The sequence below is a fragment of the Quercus suber genome, unplaced genomic scaffold, assembly GCF_002906115.3.
Source record: "Quercus suber isolate HL8 unplaced genomic scaffold, Cork oak 2.0 scaffold_62, whole genome shotgun sequence".
Lineage (NCBI taxonomy): Eukaryota > Viridiplantae > Streptophyta > Magnoliopsida > Fagales > Fagaceae > Quercus > Quercus suber.
This window is the reverse complement of record NW_027069527.1, coordinates 755,528-771,978: the sequence shown is the minus strand read 5'-3', so window position 1 is coordinate 771,978 and position 16,451 is coordinate 755,528. Positions and strand designations below refer to the sequence as shown.

Sequence of the window (16,451 nt, the reverse complement as noted above, 5' to 3'; positions counted from 1 at the left end):
ATAGATACCAAGAAATGCTACCTTTAATGTTATGGTACCAACAAAACCAGCTTTCACAGTGACTGGAAGTTTTAGTGAATTTAGTGCCTCTGCCTTCAATTTCAAATCTTTGAGAACAACATCACCTGTGAAAGATATATAAGGAACATTTTAAATGGATAAAAAATTCTTTAACTTCATAGAAAGAATTAATCATCACAGATTTTTTTTTAAGTAAAAAATATATATTCAAAATAAATAAACAATAATAAAGATAGCACCTCAAATGCACAATATGTGTACCAAACTACCCCTTAAGAATTACAATCACAAGTCCATGTAGTCTATAAATTCTAAAAAAGGCAAAAAGATATTCTGCCAAAGGCAATAATTCAATCATGCAAGCATCTCAGCACAAATTATATGAGATTTGACACGATTTTGTCAACCAAGGTCAAATCAACAAGTCAAAACAAATTTGTACCAATGAACTCCAGTATGTTTCACATATTTAGTAAACATATTGCTTCTAAAGGAAACAACTCAAACAGCTCAAAAAGAGAGGCGCAGGATCAGTACACCACGGCATACGAGCAAGCTAAAGATCAGGGAACAAACCTTTCCAAACACTGATTCTCAAAGCCTCAACTGAGAGTCCATGGACATATTCACCCAAATACCTTCGAAGCAAATGCAGAACCTGGCAACAAAGATCATAAGCAACCGCTTTATCCACATGATTTCCAGACAAAATTATTAAAATATAATGAAGTATAACACCATCTCACATCCATAAGCATTAGAAAAGTAACATAAAACAAGCTCCGAATCAAGGATGTAATAAAAAAAAAAATTGCGCAAATTGTCTTAAAGCACAGTATGATGATAAGGAGGAAGAACAGAGAAAATAAGAAGGGATTAACAAGGACAAGTTCATAGTCCAAATGAATAGTTCAAACTTCCCATATGAAAGGAAGACCAAGAGTGCACCAAGCTCTCTCAGATTTTTCCCTTTTTTTAGAAGTAAATAAATGAGAATAAAAAAAATAAGCACAATGGTTACAATAGAGTAAGTAAATAAGTATTTTATTGAACACAACTACTACGTACACACAAAAGTGAACATTAAGAAGTCTAAAGAATTACATAAAAGTTATGTACATAAAGATAATGATTCTAAAACTCAGGAATTGAGTTGTATTAATGAAACCCCAAGCCCTAGACCACTCAAACAATGATCTAGAAAACAACTCTATATTACTTATCAAAAAATTGTAGCTCTGAAGATTCCACAAACTCAACGACACATACAACACCACCCCACTAGTGTGAATCCTCTCTTAATGAGATTATCACAAGTGAGGATATTCCCCCATGCTGCCTGACCCCAAATGCACAATTAGAATTTTAGAAAAGATATCTACCCCTTGTTTCCACAAATTCTACTACCTTTTTTTGTTAAGTACAAATTTTAATACCTTAGGGCAACCATTAGTCATCCTCATGCATAACCAGGACATTTCAGCCACAATTCTCTTATCCTGCTCCCGTAAGAGAATACCCCTAAATTTTCAAAAAAAGTATGAATTTCAAACCTATCATCCTTTTTTGTCTTGTCTCTGATCTATCCCAATGTTCTCAATTTCATTGTCAACTTATAGATTTTTTATTTTTTTAATAGGGAATAATTTTTTTGAAACGAGTCTACTTCATAAAAAAGACACAAAGTAGCCAAAAGAATTACAAATGGAAAAAATATCTACACATGAATTGACACTATGAAAGATTAAACAAAATTAATATCTGTGAAACCCAAAGCAAAAGACCACCCATAAAGAGAACTAATGAAAGATGCTAGCAATTGAGTCAACATGTACTCCACATCTTCAAAAGTACGTCAATTCCCCCCCCCCCCCACCCCCCCCCCCCCCCAAATACAGTCCACAGCAAACATAAAGGGAGAAATAATAGTATTTTTTTTATTGTTAAAAATAATTTCACTCAGAGTAAAGAAGAGAAAAAATACATAATACAAGACTTCCCACAAATGGAGATCACAAAGTCAAAAGCATGCTATCTAAGTAGTCTAAGGAACAACAAGACGGGATGTTGCCTAAGACAACCATTTAGTCAAACAAACACCTTAGCAAGGACTGCCTCATAACATGAATTGGATGGTCTACAACATCAAAAGTTCTACCATTACACTCTAGCCAAATTGTCCACAAGACACATAATGGGACAGAATTCCAATCTTTAAATCTAAGATGACGTTGAAACCTCCATTGCCCGCAGCTTAATAATTGTATAAGTGTCTGCAGTGTAACCGATGATGCTTCAAACAACGAAAATACAAGCAACCATATATCTCTCACCACTGTACAATGACGCAAAAAATGATCAACAAATTTGCTACTAATAAATATATTGTGGTTTGAAAAATGACCCATCATTAAAATTTTGTCCAACCAGATGATTTTGATGTACCATGGTATATAACCTGTGTACTTAAGACAATTTTTCAATTATCAATAATAAATGTTTTTATTTATCCAAAAAAAAAAATTGTCCAATGTTCTACCCAAGCAAAGAACGAGATTATAAGACCTTCCAAGGCACCTTAACACACCATCAGCTGCTTTCCCCCAAGGAAAATTAAGCCTTATAGAACCCTTGAAAACACCATATAAATAGATTTTTTTAAGTGACTTAAACAATAAAGCATGATAGGACCTCTTCTTAATTTTTTATTGGTAAGTAACACAGCCTGTGATTGCAAACTTACAATCACCGATGATGTGCCATTTGAACTAGTGCTTCATAAGCACAAACACGATTTGACATACAATTGCCCCATAAAATTATCCCTTCTGCTATATTGTATCACATTTATCTTGACAAACTTAAAAAAAAAAAAAAAAAAAATGAAAAAGGAGGCAATGAGACACTTGAAAACTAAATCCAAATTCAACAACTTCTACTATTCTCGGTTCGGTTCATTCACCTTCACAACCCTCATTGTGTACGCTAACATTCACTTTCTATTCCACTTAACAGTCTTTAGATACTTAAAACTTAGCTCCGAGTACAAAATCACTGCGAATCATACTATCATTATGCTAAACCAACTAATTAACAAAGAAGAACGATAACGTGATTTCAAAAACTGAAAGAAAAATGGAGTTAGAATGATACATTGCCAATAACACTACACAAATACTAACAAAAGTTTAATTCAAAGAAAAATAATCAAAACCATATTACAAAGCAGTAATTCACGCTTTTTCATCAAATTTTCACAGACTACACAAAAATCAATAAGTTCATGGCCACGAAACGAAAATTTAATAGTTAAAACCCTTACGTGAGCTTCGAACATGTTGAATAACCAAGCCGATTCGAATCGGCCACAACCGGAACGAGCTCTATAGTCCGATCAAACCGCAAATAGACGACGATCGAGGGCGCGAAGCCGCCATGGAAGAGCACCAAAGTTGCAGAGAAGATCGTAGCTCGCCGAGAATTTGAAAAACGAAATCGCTAGGGTTTGTTTGTTGAAAGCTATTCAGAGCCTTTCGAATCTGAGAGGCTTTGTGAAAGGGACCCGGCACCATATTCCAGCTTTTTTTTTTTTTTTTTTTGTGAGAAGCAAAAAAATGGGGGTGGCAGTGGGGTGAGTAAGGCGAGGATATCGCATACAGACCACGCCGTACCAGTTTGTGTGGGAATTATCACACATTTATGAATACACTCCTCACCAAGTTTATCCATTAACAAAATCTTGTTGATAGCGGGACTCGAACCTAAGTATGTTGTACGAAACATTTGAACTTTGTCAACTGAGCCAAGACCCGTTGGCATATACCAGCTTATAAAGGAGCGAAAATTATATGCCGGGTCTCTCGCACATAAGCTGTGGTACCTGCCAGTGTGGGAGTGACCCAGTAGAATGAGGATGACTGATGGCTGCCATAGAGGGATCGCGGTCATTTGCAAAATTCTGTGTGTGAAATTACGTGAGGGTGCTCGGTTCAAGTGCAATATGTCAGTGCCGTCCCTTTTTGTTTTCTAACTACTCTTCAAAGAGGACCTTTTGAGTTGTTTCAAACTCTCTGGCTCCTTTGCCGTCCATGACCATTTAGAGGGGAAAAATAAAGACAAAGCGAAATTACAAATAAACTCCAGTGTTTTTTTTTTTTTCAACCACTCCATAATTGGGGAAGGAAATACCAATGTTGAAACTCTACCTTATCTATAAAAAAAATATAAATAAATAAAAACTTTATTATAATCCTATAATATTTTCATAACACTTTCGCAACAAATCTAAAGTGATAAGTTGTTATTTGTTAGAAACAATAAATAAAAACTTATTTATTGTGAAAATTTTGTGAACAAAGCATTTCTCATGTTTTAATTGTAACTATTACATTTTCTCTTATAATTGACTATAAATAGTTCATATCCTTTGTGTGACTTTGATGGCCATATAAGGCAATATAATATGGAATACATTTCTCTTCCTTTCATTTGGAATAGATATAGGACCCATTTGAATATCGCTTATTTTGCTAAAAACTGAAAACACTATAGTAAAATAATTTTTAAATGTGTGAATAGTACCGTAGAACCCATTTTTAATAAAAGTTTGTGTGAAAAAAGAGATTTGTGGGTCCCATGAACAGTGCACGGGACCCACTGGAAGTGCTAAAAAGCGCTTTAAAAAAAAAAAAAAAAAACGCAGACATTAGAAACACATGAAACGCAATATCCAAACACTGCTATAATCTATTTTATAGTTTTTATTTTAGATTTAACAATATACAAAATGTCATATTTTTAAAAAATTTAAACTACATGATACCATATATACATATATATATATATATATAACTTTAAATAATAATATTTAATCTCAATTATTTTGTTGACATTCATGATTAAATTTTTAAATAATGTAGCACCAAATGTACCTTTAAATTTTTATTTTAAATTTAACACTTGTCTTGTATTCTAACATTTATTAATTTATGTTGTTAAAGTCCACCAATGTTCAAGTGGGAGACACCAACTCAGGTTGCCCCCTTCTACCCATTTTTTGTTATTAAAAAAAAAAATGTTAAATTCTGCCAATCAAATTCATTGTCACATTATCAGTTTGTGAACATTTATGGTAAAATTGGTAATAACTTTAGCATTTTCCTTTCAAATAAAGAAAATCATTTTATATATATATATATATAGGGTTGGGTTCAAGTTAAATATGATGTAACTCTAAGTGATCTTATACCACTAAATATTTTTTAATTAAAAGTGAATTTTGACAAATCCACCATTAGATTATATTATCTTCGTATATTCTCTATGCTTGCAAATTTTCAAGATGATCAAAAATTAATAGTCATGTCATCAATTAATTGTTTGAATTCAAGTTTTTGTAGTTTAAAATAATGCATAATAGATGAGTTTATGAATCGAATAATAAATAACATCTAATTAACATAAAAACTGACAAGAATGTTAACAACATATAAAACATGTAATTCAATATCAGAATTTTCAAAATATGAATTCTATAACAAGTTATTAGGTAGTGTAGCATTACTTAAAGTTATGTCATGTATAACTTAAACCCAACCCATAATATATATATATATATAAACATATTTGACTTTTGGTTTGCCTAATAATATTTTGCCACATAAGTTGTTGTGTCCTCACAATTTTACACTTTAATATTTTAATTGGATTTAAATTCTATTTTATATTTAAACCTTCAATTAAATTATAGTATAGATAGTCCAATATACAAACACAAACATAATAAATATTTGTTAATAGCTACCATAATTATGTATCTAATAGTTTTATATAAAACAACATCATAATCAATGTCTATTAATAAATATCATAATTATCATATTTCATATACAAGCACACAAAAAAATGTCTACAAATAACCATCATAATTATCATGTTTCATATCTTTCTTTCTTTTTTTAAGAGTTTCAATCTATGCTGTTCACTCCTGATAATAGCTCTTTATCATCAGACCAAAACACCAATCAATTTTTTGTGTAAGTAAGGATTGAACCTCAAATCTCTTATACAACCATCAAAGATTTTACCAGTTGAGCTAATTAGAACCCACAAATTTCAAATCTATATACTAAATAAATAAAAGAGAGAGAAAAATCATTTTTTTTAAAGTAAAATGGTATCTTATTGAACCTTTTCATGCGTTGCATGAGTTGATGACTATCATTTTATTATTGGTAAGGACAATAATTATGTATGGTAGTTAATTATATAAATGGTTACTATAAAGGCCATCAACTAAAATTTGACCATTTCGATGACATAGACAGTTACATATACATGCTGAAAATTTGAATCATATGCTTACCAAAAAATAACATTTACATTTGTGGATGCCCCCAAAAAGAATTTTGGAAAATATTTTTTTGGGTTTCATTGCACGCTAGGTCCTTGGCGACGTGACTCGTGTGCTTGTGTATTTAAAGAGGGGGGTATGCGTGTGTGCGCGAGTCCCTTTTTTCTTAATTTTATTTTAGGAGTTCCCACTAATCATTGGTTTTGTATTAGGTATGATTGGTCACTTAAATGTCTAATTTATTTTAAGTTACCTAATTAACTAAATCAAAATTTAAAAGTTCGTCAATTAAGGTAAACCAAAAGTTTTTGAACCAAAGATCTTGGACTCGAAAATTTGGTTACGTGTGAGAAAAGTGTTAAGCACCTCACAACACCTATCCGAAAATAGTACATCATTTTAATTTATTTCAAACATTAACTCTTTATGAAGAAATAGAATACTTGGCATTTTGATTTTTTTTAAAGGTTTTTGCAAACAATATACAAATATATACGTGAGTAAATATTTATGTATAACTATTGTAGGGATAAAGGCCCAGAGCCACATATTGGGCCCTGGGCTTGGTCCAAGGACATAGGCTGGTTTGAGTAGGGACAAATAATTATAAGAAACTCCAATTATAAAGTCTCATAAGTTAGGAACGAATGAAGAGCGATTCAAGGAGGAACTGTTCCTCGGATATGACGAACACGGCTCAAACCTGTATTCCACCAATCAAGGTCACCTTCCAGGAAGCTCCAGTGATAAGAACATGCATCATGTACATATAAGAATGATGGAAACTCAGAAATATCTAGGGAAAGGCTGCTACCACCGCACTAAATGCACTGCAGCTACTTTTATGGCCACATTTATGTGGAGAAGACTCCTGAACAGTGCTGCCTTGGCCACCGCGACTCACAGAAAGTTAGAGAAGGTGTCTGATAGGATAGACACTCAAGTGAAGGTTTAAATGATCAACAAGTGAAGCTTTAAATGATCAACAAGTAGAACTATATAATATGAGAGATCCTCCATGTGTGGGGAATCGAAAAATTAGAGAAAGGATACTGTAGCAATCAAAGTTGCATTTGTAATTAATTTTGTTGATTTATACCAAGATTTGCCTCATCGGACAATGAATTCATTCAGTCCTATATGCTATGATTCTTACTTGATCATCTTTTAAATCCATACTAGCCGTTGTTAAATTCATAGATGGCCTAGTTTTTTGACCCACTCTCTACAAATTTATTGTACTAGACTCATTAGGCCAATATCCCATATCTTTTGGGCTTGGACTGTAAAATAAGACCCTACAATTGGCGCCGTCTGTGGGAAGAACTTGTGTGATAGTGAAGGCAAAAGTTAACTATGGTAGAACCAAGTCCACAACAAGCAGAGTCGAGGGGATCCCAACATGGTGACCCCTTTGTCATCCTTGAGCAGAGATGTGACCGTGAAGGAAGTTTGCATACCACACACACTGACAGGAGTCAACCTCGAAGTGCAAGCCATATCTCTCATGCAAAGAGTAACAAAGGCATGCAACTGGAGATTGACTAGCTAAAGAGGGAATTGCGTCATGCAAGAAGGAGGTGAGCTTCCCCGAACTCTGATGTTTCTTCTGATCACAGAAGGGGCGTTAATTACAGGCGAAGGTCTTATACCCCGCCCAACGAGTCCTTCTCCTACGAAGAGAAGCACTATCGTGAGCGGCCGGTGTCTAAGCCCGCCACATAGAGGCATGGGAAACAATGCTATGAGCAGAACCCTGAACCAAATCTCTAAGTCACCTATCACGCGTAAAATTGAAGAGGCAAGACTTCCTCGGCACTTTCATCAACCAATGTTCATCATCTATAACGGTCAAACAGATCTTGTGGAGCATGTGAGCCATTTCAACCAGAGAATGGTTATCCATTCCAAGGACGAAGCCTTGATGTGCAACGTTTTCCGATCCAGTCTAGGACCCGTTACGATGAGATGGTTGGATGGCCTAAAGGCAAAGTCCATAAGCTCTTTTAAAAAGCTCACCTAGGCATTTGGCTCCCGATTTGTTACTTGCTGAAGAGTTCCTCGACCGTTGGCTTCCTTCCTATCTTTAAGCATGTGAGAGGGAGAGAATCTAAAAACATACTCGGATAGATATTGGGGGATGTTTAACGAGATTAAGGGTGATTTTGATGATGTGGCCATTAGTACTTTTAAGCTTAGTCTCCCAGCCGAGCACGGTTTAAGGAAATCTTTGACTGGCAAACCCATTACTAGCATGCGCTAACTCATAGATTGGATTGATAAGTACAAAAGGGTAGAGGAAGACCAGCAGCAAGGGAGAGGAAAGGAGAAGGTCATCCCTCAGGAGATAAGGGATTTCAGGTCGGACCAATATAACAACCGGCCATAAAGAGATTTTTTGGGATAGTCAAGATTCGCTAATATTCAGGCAGTTAATGTTGTATTTCGAGAACCGGTACAACAGGTTCTGGAGAAGATTAAGCATGAACCATTCTTCAAATGGCCGAATAAAATGGCAGGAAACCCTGTAAGACGCAATCAAAACCTTTACTGTTAGTACCACCAAGACCAAGGACACACCACAGAGGATCATAAAAATCTATGGGACCATCTAGATCAGCTCATCCGTGAGGAAAAATTGAAACATCTCTTGTATCACTCCAGTACCCAAGGGGGGCAGACTAATTCAGAGCCCAGGAGAGATGATTCCTCGAGACCTCCCTTGAGAACGATCAATGTCATCTTCACTACTCCGAGAAAAACTGGCTCATGTCCCTCCAGAGTGATGTCTGTAGCTCAACAACCTGCCAAAAACTCTAATTCGAAGCCCAAGAAAGCTAGAATAGAGATTCAGCCGGTTCTGGAATTCTCGGATTAAGATAAGGTCAGAACCATATAGCCTCACAACGATGCCCTGGTGGTTATGCTCAAGATTGGGGGTTATGATGTGAAAATGGTAATGGTGGATCAATGCAGTGGTGCCGAGATCATGTACCCCAACTTATACAAGAGGCTGCACCTAAGTCTCAAGGACCTAAAGGCCTATACCTCTCATTTGATAAGCTTTGATGGGAAAGTTGTCATTCTGAGAGGTTAGATCAGGCTACCCATATAGACTGGCTCAGAAACAGTGGAGGTGGACTTCATAGTGGTTGATGTTTATTCCCCCTACACAGCCATAATGGGCAGGCCCTGGCTTCATGCCTTAAGGGCTATCTCTTCTACCCTGCACTAAAAGGCAAAATTTCCATCGAGAGGCCAGATTGAAGAAATTGTTAGGAGTCAGTTCATGGCTAGACAATGCCTGGTGGTTGCCATCCAATATCAGCCCGGGGCCGAGTCATCGGCCCATACTGAAGGAAGTTCATAACAATTAAGGGTTCTAGTGCTGCCTACTGATGGGTCAGCTGGTGAGGCAAAATACAAGGATTTAGTAAATGTTGTTATTGGTGACGACCCTGAGAAGTTCTTTCAGGTTAGGTCTCAATTGCCCACTCAAGAGAAGGAAGAGCTAGTAGAGTTTCTTAGAAGAAACATGGATGTATTCGCCTGGAATGCTTATAAGGCCCTAGGGGTGGACCCAAACTTCATCTGTCACCATCTAAATGTCAACCCATCTGTCAATCCCAAGAAGCAACCACCTCGACACCCCTCAAAGGAACATGCTGATGCTGTTAAAGACGAGGTGACTAAACTCAAACAAGTAGGGGCTATCAAAAAGATCTTCTACCCTGAATGGTTGGCCAATATTGTGGTGATAAGGAAGAAAAACGAGAAGTGACGAGTGTGTGGACTTCATGGACCTAAACAGAGCTTACTCAAAGGATCCTTTCCCAATGCCTTGGATCGATCAATAGGTAGATGCAACCGTAGGTCATCCTCGAATGAGTTTCTTTTTTGATGAACTCCTCGAATGAGTTTCTTGGATGTATTGCAAGGATATCATCACATACCGTTAACCTTGGATGACCAGGAGATGACGGCTTTTGTCACTCCTCTTGGAAACCACCATTACAAGGTTATGCATTTTGGTCTAAAAAATGTTGGATCTACCTATCAAAGAATGATGACCAGAATGTTTAAGCCCCAACTAGGTAAGACTATTGAAATCTATATAGATGATATGGTAGTGAAAAGCAAAGTAGTGTCTAAGCATATGGAGGACTTCGGATGTATTTTTGAAATTTTGAGGAAACACAAATTGCGCCGTAACGCTTCCAAGTGTTCATTTGGTGTGGGACCAGGCAAATTCCTAGGTTACAAGGTAACTCACCGGAGAATTGAGGTTAACCCCAACCAGAGCAAAGCCATTAACAACCTACAACCACCTCAACTCCAAAGAGGTCCAAAAGCTTACCGAAATGACTGCTGCCCTGAACAGGTTTATTTCTCGATTAGCTGATAGATGCAAACCTTTCTTCCTCTTAATGAATAAGTGGAAGGGATTTGAGTAGACTAAAGAGTGCACTTTAGCCTTTCAACAACTCAAAGAATATTTGTCTCGGCCGCCTATTATGTCCAGTCCAGAGGTGGATGAAGTCCTATTTGCTTACATCGTTGTGGCTTCTCATGCAGTAAGCTTAGTGCTAATATGAGTTGACAGTGGCATACAACGACCAGTTTATTATGTGAGTAAACCCCTACAAGAGGCCAAGGTTCGTTATCTACCATTGGAGAAGGCCATCTTAGCAGTGGTACATACTACACGAAAGCTCTCCCATTATTTCTAGGTACACGCAGTTATTGTCCTCACCTAGCTTCCACTCAAATCCATATTGTGGAGTGCTGATTACACAGGAAGGGTTGCTAAGTGGGGTACCATCCTGGGAGCCTTTGACATCAAGTGCATGCCTCGTACTTCTATCAAAGGCTAGGTCCTTGCAGATCTGGTGGCCGAATTCGCTGAACCTTCATTAGAAGAAGTAGCAGAGACACAACACATAGATGAAAAATCAGTTGGCACCATCTCTCTATAAGCACCTTTATGTTGGAAAGTGTATGTTGATAGGACAGCCAACCAAAGGGGATCCGAAGTGAGGCTAGATTTGATCTCACCCGAGAAGCTCACCATTGGGAAATCATTAAGATTGGACTTCTCGGCTACTAATAATGAGGCTGAATATGAAGCCTTGCTGGAGGGAATGTCCATGGTTCAGAAAATGGGAGGAAAGACAGTAGCGATGTTCTCTAACTCAAGACTGGTTGGTGGCAAGGTGAATGGTGAACTAGAAGTAAGAGATAAGAGAATGCAAAGGTTTCTAAGTCAAGCCAAACAATTGCAATCAGGGTTTGAATCCTTTAGCCTGCTGCACGTCCTTAGAAGCAGAAACACACACGCAGATTCTTTAGCCACACTTGCAACATCTTCAGCGCAGGGCATACCTCGGGTCATCCTTATAAAAGACTTGCACAAACCTACAGAGATAAAGGGAAAGGTGGCTCATGTTCACTAAGTCAGACTAAGGCCTAATTGGATGGACCCCATAATACTATTCTTAAGAGAGGACATCTTGCTAAAGGATAAATCAGAAGCTGACAAAGTGCAGAGAAAGGCACCTAGGTTCTGGCTGTCTGAGGACCAAAAATTATATAATCGCTCTTTTTTCAGGGCCCTATCTACTCTGCATCCATCCTGAGGCATCAGAGCTGCTCCTTGAGGAGTTACATGAAGGGATTTGTGGAAACCATACGGGAGGTAGATATTTGTCCCACAGAGCCATCACTCAGGGCTATTGGTGGCCAAGTATGCAAAAAAAAGCACAGGAATATGTGAAGAAGTGCGATCAATGCCAGAGATTCGCACCAAACATATACCAACCAGGAGAAACTCTTAATCCCCTATCCAGCCCTTAGCCATTTGCTCAATGAGGCTTGAATATTGTTGGTTATTTCCCTAAAGCAATAGGGAACAAAAGATATTTGCTAATTGGCACGGACTATTTCATCAAATGGATTGAAGCCGAGCCCTTGGCGAATATCAGAGATGTGGACACCAAAAAATTTGTCTGGAAAAACGTTGTTACCCGGTTTGGGGTCCCACATACTCTCATCTTGGACAATGGTCTTCAATTTGACAGTAAATCCTTTAGAAAATATTGTTGTGTGATAAGTGTAATTTTTACATGATTTTTATTATCCTCTTATTTATTAAAATTGTTAGTTTTCCTTTATTTCTTTTGATTTGATTTGATTTTTTATTTATATTTATCTATTCATTTGTGTTTTGAAGGATTGAGAATATTTCAGATTAATCCACATCTTGTAGATGTAAATCGGTTGACTTGAAGACCAAATTAAATTTAAGTCCAATTCGGATTAGGATTCCAGCCCACATATCAGTTAGTATTTTTGGCATAACTTTCGACTCAGATGTCCAATCGAGATGATTCAAGTTGGGCTAGAAATTTAACTTAAAGGGCTACAACTTTGTAGTTTACCAAGAGCCCAAATTATGAAGTTAAATGGGCCAAAATTGTTGGTTAAATGAAGCCTAAAAATTTGGGATTTTCTCCAAACGAGAATTCAACTTGTAATAGGATTCCTTGACCTATTTAAAGGCTCTTTAGGGCAAATTCAAGGGGAGCCGCAGGGAGTCTTTCTGAGGAGGAGGATCTGAGGACAAAGGCGAGAGCTTCATGATGATCAACTAATTCAGATGAAAAACATAAGTTTTATTTGTTTTCTTTTCAATTTTATTATGAACTAAATTTTATTTTCTAGAGCGTTGATGCAGTCTAGCAATGAACACACAATTTATATTCCAAGTTATTTTATTTTTAATATTTCCATGATTGAGTGTTTAATTCTTATTCTTAATGCTTACTATTTTTTTTATGAATTATTGTTTGATCAATTGAATTACAACGAGACCGAGAGGTGATTTGTTATTTTAGTTTTAAAATTAAATACCATTAGTTGAGCGAAAGTAGAGATGCTTTACTGCAATTAGTGTGATTTTTCAAAAAGTTCAAAGTACATAATGAGTCTCTAGTTAATTAAATTCGCATAGAGATATGAAATTGTTATCTAAAGATATTTTTGATATTCTTCGAGAGAAGATATTAAATAGTTAAGGAATTTTTAATCATCAACGGGAGATTATTAGAATTCAATAATTAGGAAGAATAAATTGTGTGGGATTTGTTAGGTGAAATCAATTACTCTAGATCTATTCTTATCATACTTTTACACTTTAAGATTTTTACGCTTTGTTATTTTTTTTTTTATTCATAGATTTATTTTTACTAAATAGTTTAATTTAATTCAAATAGTAGAATGTTCCATTTATTTTCGATTTTCCAAATAGTAATTAATTTAGTGAATTTTGATATTCAATAACATAGTTAATCTCTGTGGGTTCGACATTAATTTTCTAAAAACACTTTACTACTTGTTACGATTCTATGTGCTTGCAGATTATTTTACGCGAACACTGCGACCTGGAAATTACGAACATGTATTTTATCCTAGCGTACCCATAAGGGAATGGACAGGCCAAGGCCATTAACAAAATCATAGTGAACGAGCTCAAGAAAAGATTGGATGATGCCAAAGGAAAATGGTGGAAGAGCTACCACATGTCCTTTGGACATATCAAACCATGCCTCGTAGGTCTACAGGGGAGACTCCCTTTTCAATGACATATGGAACAGAGGCTATCATTCCTTTAGAAACTGGCTTCCTAACGCTAAGGACCAGCTCATTTAATCCGATCAATAACAATGAGCTGCTAGAAAAAAGCCTAGACTTGATCGAGGAAATAAGAGAAAGTGCAATAGTTCAATTGGCATACTATCAACATAAACTCAAACAAGATTATGATGCCAGTGTGAAGCCAAGGCCGTTAGTGCCTGGTGACTTAGTACTGAGAAAGGTTCTAGGTACTGCCAAAAACCCATCATGGGAAAAGTTAAGACTCAATTGAGAAGGACCATACCCACCTCGGTGGCTAGTATAGGAGCATACTTTCCGGAAGACTTAGACAAGCATGTAATATCACGCCCTTGGAATGTAAACAACCTGAAAATGTATTATTATTAATGAAAATTTCCTTTGTCAATATATTATTTTGTTATTTAAAGGTATTATACTTCTCACTAGTTAATCTTTGTAAGTGTTAAATAGATCATAAGTAATGTCAGGTCTCTCGGACCACATACTTGGGTGAAATTAACACTCTATGGCATCTTTATAAGTGTTAAACAGATCCTAAGTAATGTCAGGTCTATCAGACCACATACTTGGGTGAAATTAAAAAAATAGATCCTAAGTAATGTCAGCTCTCTCGAACCATATACTTAGGTGAAATTAACACTCTATGACATCTTTATAAGTGTTAAACAGATCTTAAGCTATGTCAGGTCTCTCGGACCACATACTTAGGTGAAATTAACACTCAATGGCATCTTTATAAGTGTTAAACAGATCTTAAGCTATGTCAGATCTCTCGAACCATATACTAGGGTGAAATTAACACTCAATGGCATCCTTATAAGTGTTAAACAGATCCTAAACTATGTCAAGTCTCTCGGTCCGCATAATTAGCTGAAATTAACATTCTATGATATCTTTATAAGTGTTAAACAGATCTTAAGCTATGTCAGGTCTCTCAGACCACATACTTGGGTGAAATTAACACTCAATGACATCTTTATAAGTGTTAAACAGATCTTAAGCTATGTCAGGTCTGTTGGACCATATACTTGGGTGAAATTAACACTCAATGACATCTTTATAAGTATTAAACAGATCCTACGCTATGTCAGGTCTTTCGGACCACATACTTATGTGAAATTAACACTCAATGGCATCTTTAACACACAATTAGCACCCTATAATATCTATTTGTTTCCTACTAAATGTCAAAATAGGTCTAAGATTATGACTAAACCCTTAGATTGATTACTCTAAGTAAGGTAAAGTCCTTCATTTTTTATTCAAGTATTAAGCAGTGTGAAGGATATCTCCTCGTTTTATTCCTTACAGAGTTCACTACTTATCTTTATTTGATTCAGCCTTCATTGGTATTTAGTTAAAATTACTTGCACTAGTAGCAAGGTATTGTTGTTGGTTTTTATTGAAACTAAAGTGGCAATAGTTCAAAATCATTTGCAATAACAGTAAACCTAAAAGCATATGAAGTGAAGACAGAAAAGATAGAAGGTGTGCGGCACCCGAAGTGTTGGGCCTACTCAACCCCAAGTCTCCGCCCCAAAACACGCGGTCTTTGGGCCCAATCCTTATTTCGCCCCAAGGCCCAACCCTTGCTATCACAGCTCGGGAGTGCCGAGCTTCATTAGTAAGTTATGATCGGCATAATTTTTACCGAGCACTTTTATTGAACGGCACTTCAACTTTGTTCGGCTCAAAGAAGGCCCTCCAAACGCCAGCACCTCGCTCTGACCTGATGTGGGCACCAAGTCCCAAAGCCACCCAGACCTAGACTCCCACTTACCACCCCCCTAATTGGACCTTCCGTAGCACTCAACGCGCCCTGACTCTGCCGAGCTGCCAAAGAATGTGGGCACCAAGTCCCAAAGCCACCCATACCTAACCTCCCATTTAGCGAAAATCCTACTGGACCCTCTGTTGCACAAACATGAGAAGCATTAATGACCCTCGCCTGAGCTGAGCACTATAAATAAGAGGGAAGGAGAAGAAAGAAAGGTGGGTCAGAAAAAGGGGAGAAAAAGAGAGTCCGGAGAGCAGTTGGGAGGAAAGATTGTGTCGCCAAGAAGGAGAAAGGTGATCTCAGTGAGTCCTTGGTTGTAGGATCACCCATAGTAGGAAATTCAGCCCAACAAACAAATTAGTTGTGAGCCCAAGTGGGGCTGAGCCCATTGGCCTCATTTGCGACCCGCACAGAAGGAAAAGTACATTCATTAATTAAAAAAGAGAGAGTACACTTCATTCCATGATAACAGTGCCAAAAAACAAAAACAAAAAAACAAAAAAAAAAAAAACTACTACAAAAAGGTACTAATTGCTAGGTCTTGGCTTTGGGGGCAGGAGGTCAACAACTTGGCTTGGCTAGGAGATGACAGCATCTTTGGCTTTAGGATCAGCTTTCAGCCTCTAT

At 36.8% G+C, this 16,451-nt stretch overlaps 1 long non-coding RNA gene across 1 annotated transcript; it reads right to left on the bottom strand.

Annotated features, from left to right (window-relative positions):
* LOC136067182 (uncharacterized) lies at nt 1-3,571 on the bottom strand. Its single transcript, XR_010628703.1, has 3 exons — nt 3,344-3,571; nt 598-679; nt 1-125 (listed from the first exon to the last, which is right to left on the bottom strand). It is a non-coding gene; the product is annotated as an uncharacterized LOC136067182 (long non-coding RNA).
* Nucleotides 3,572-16,451: the final 12,880 nt, after the last annotated feature.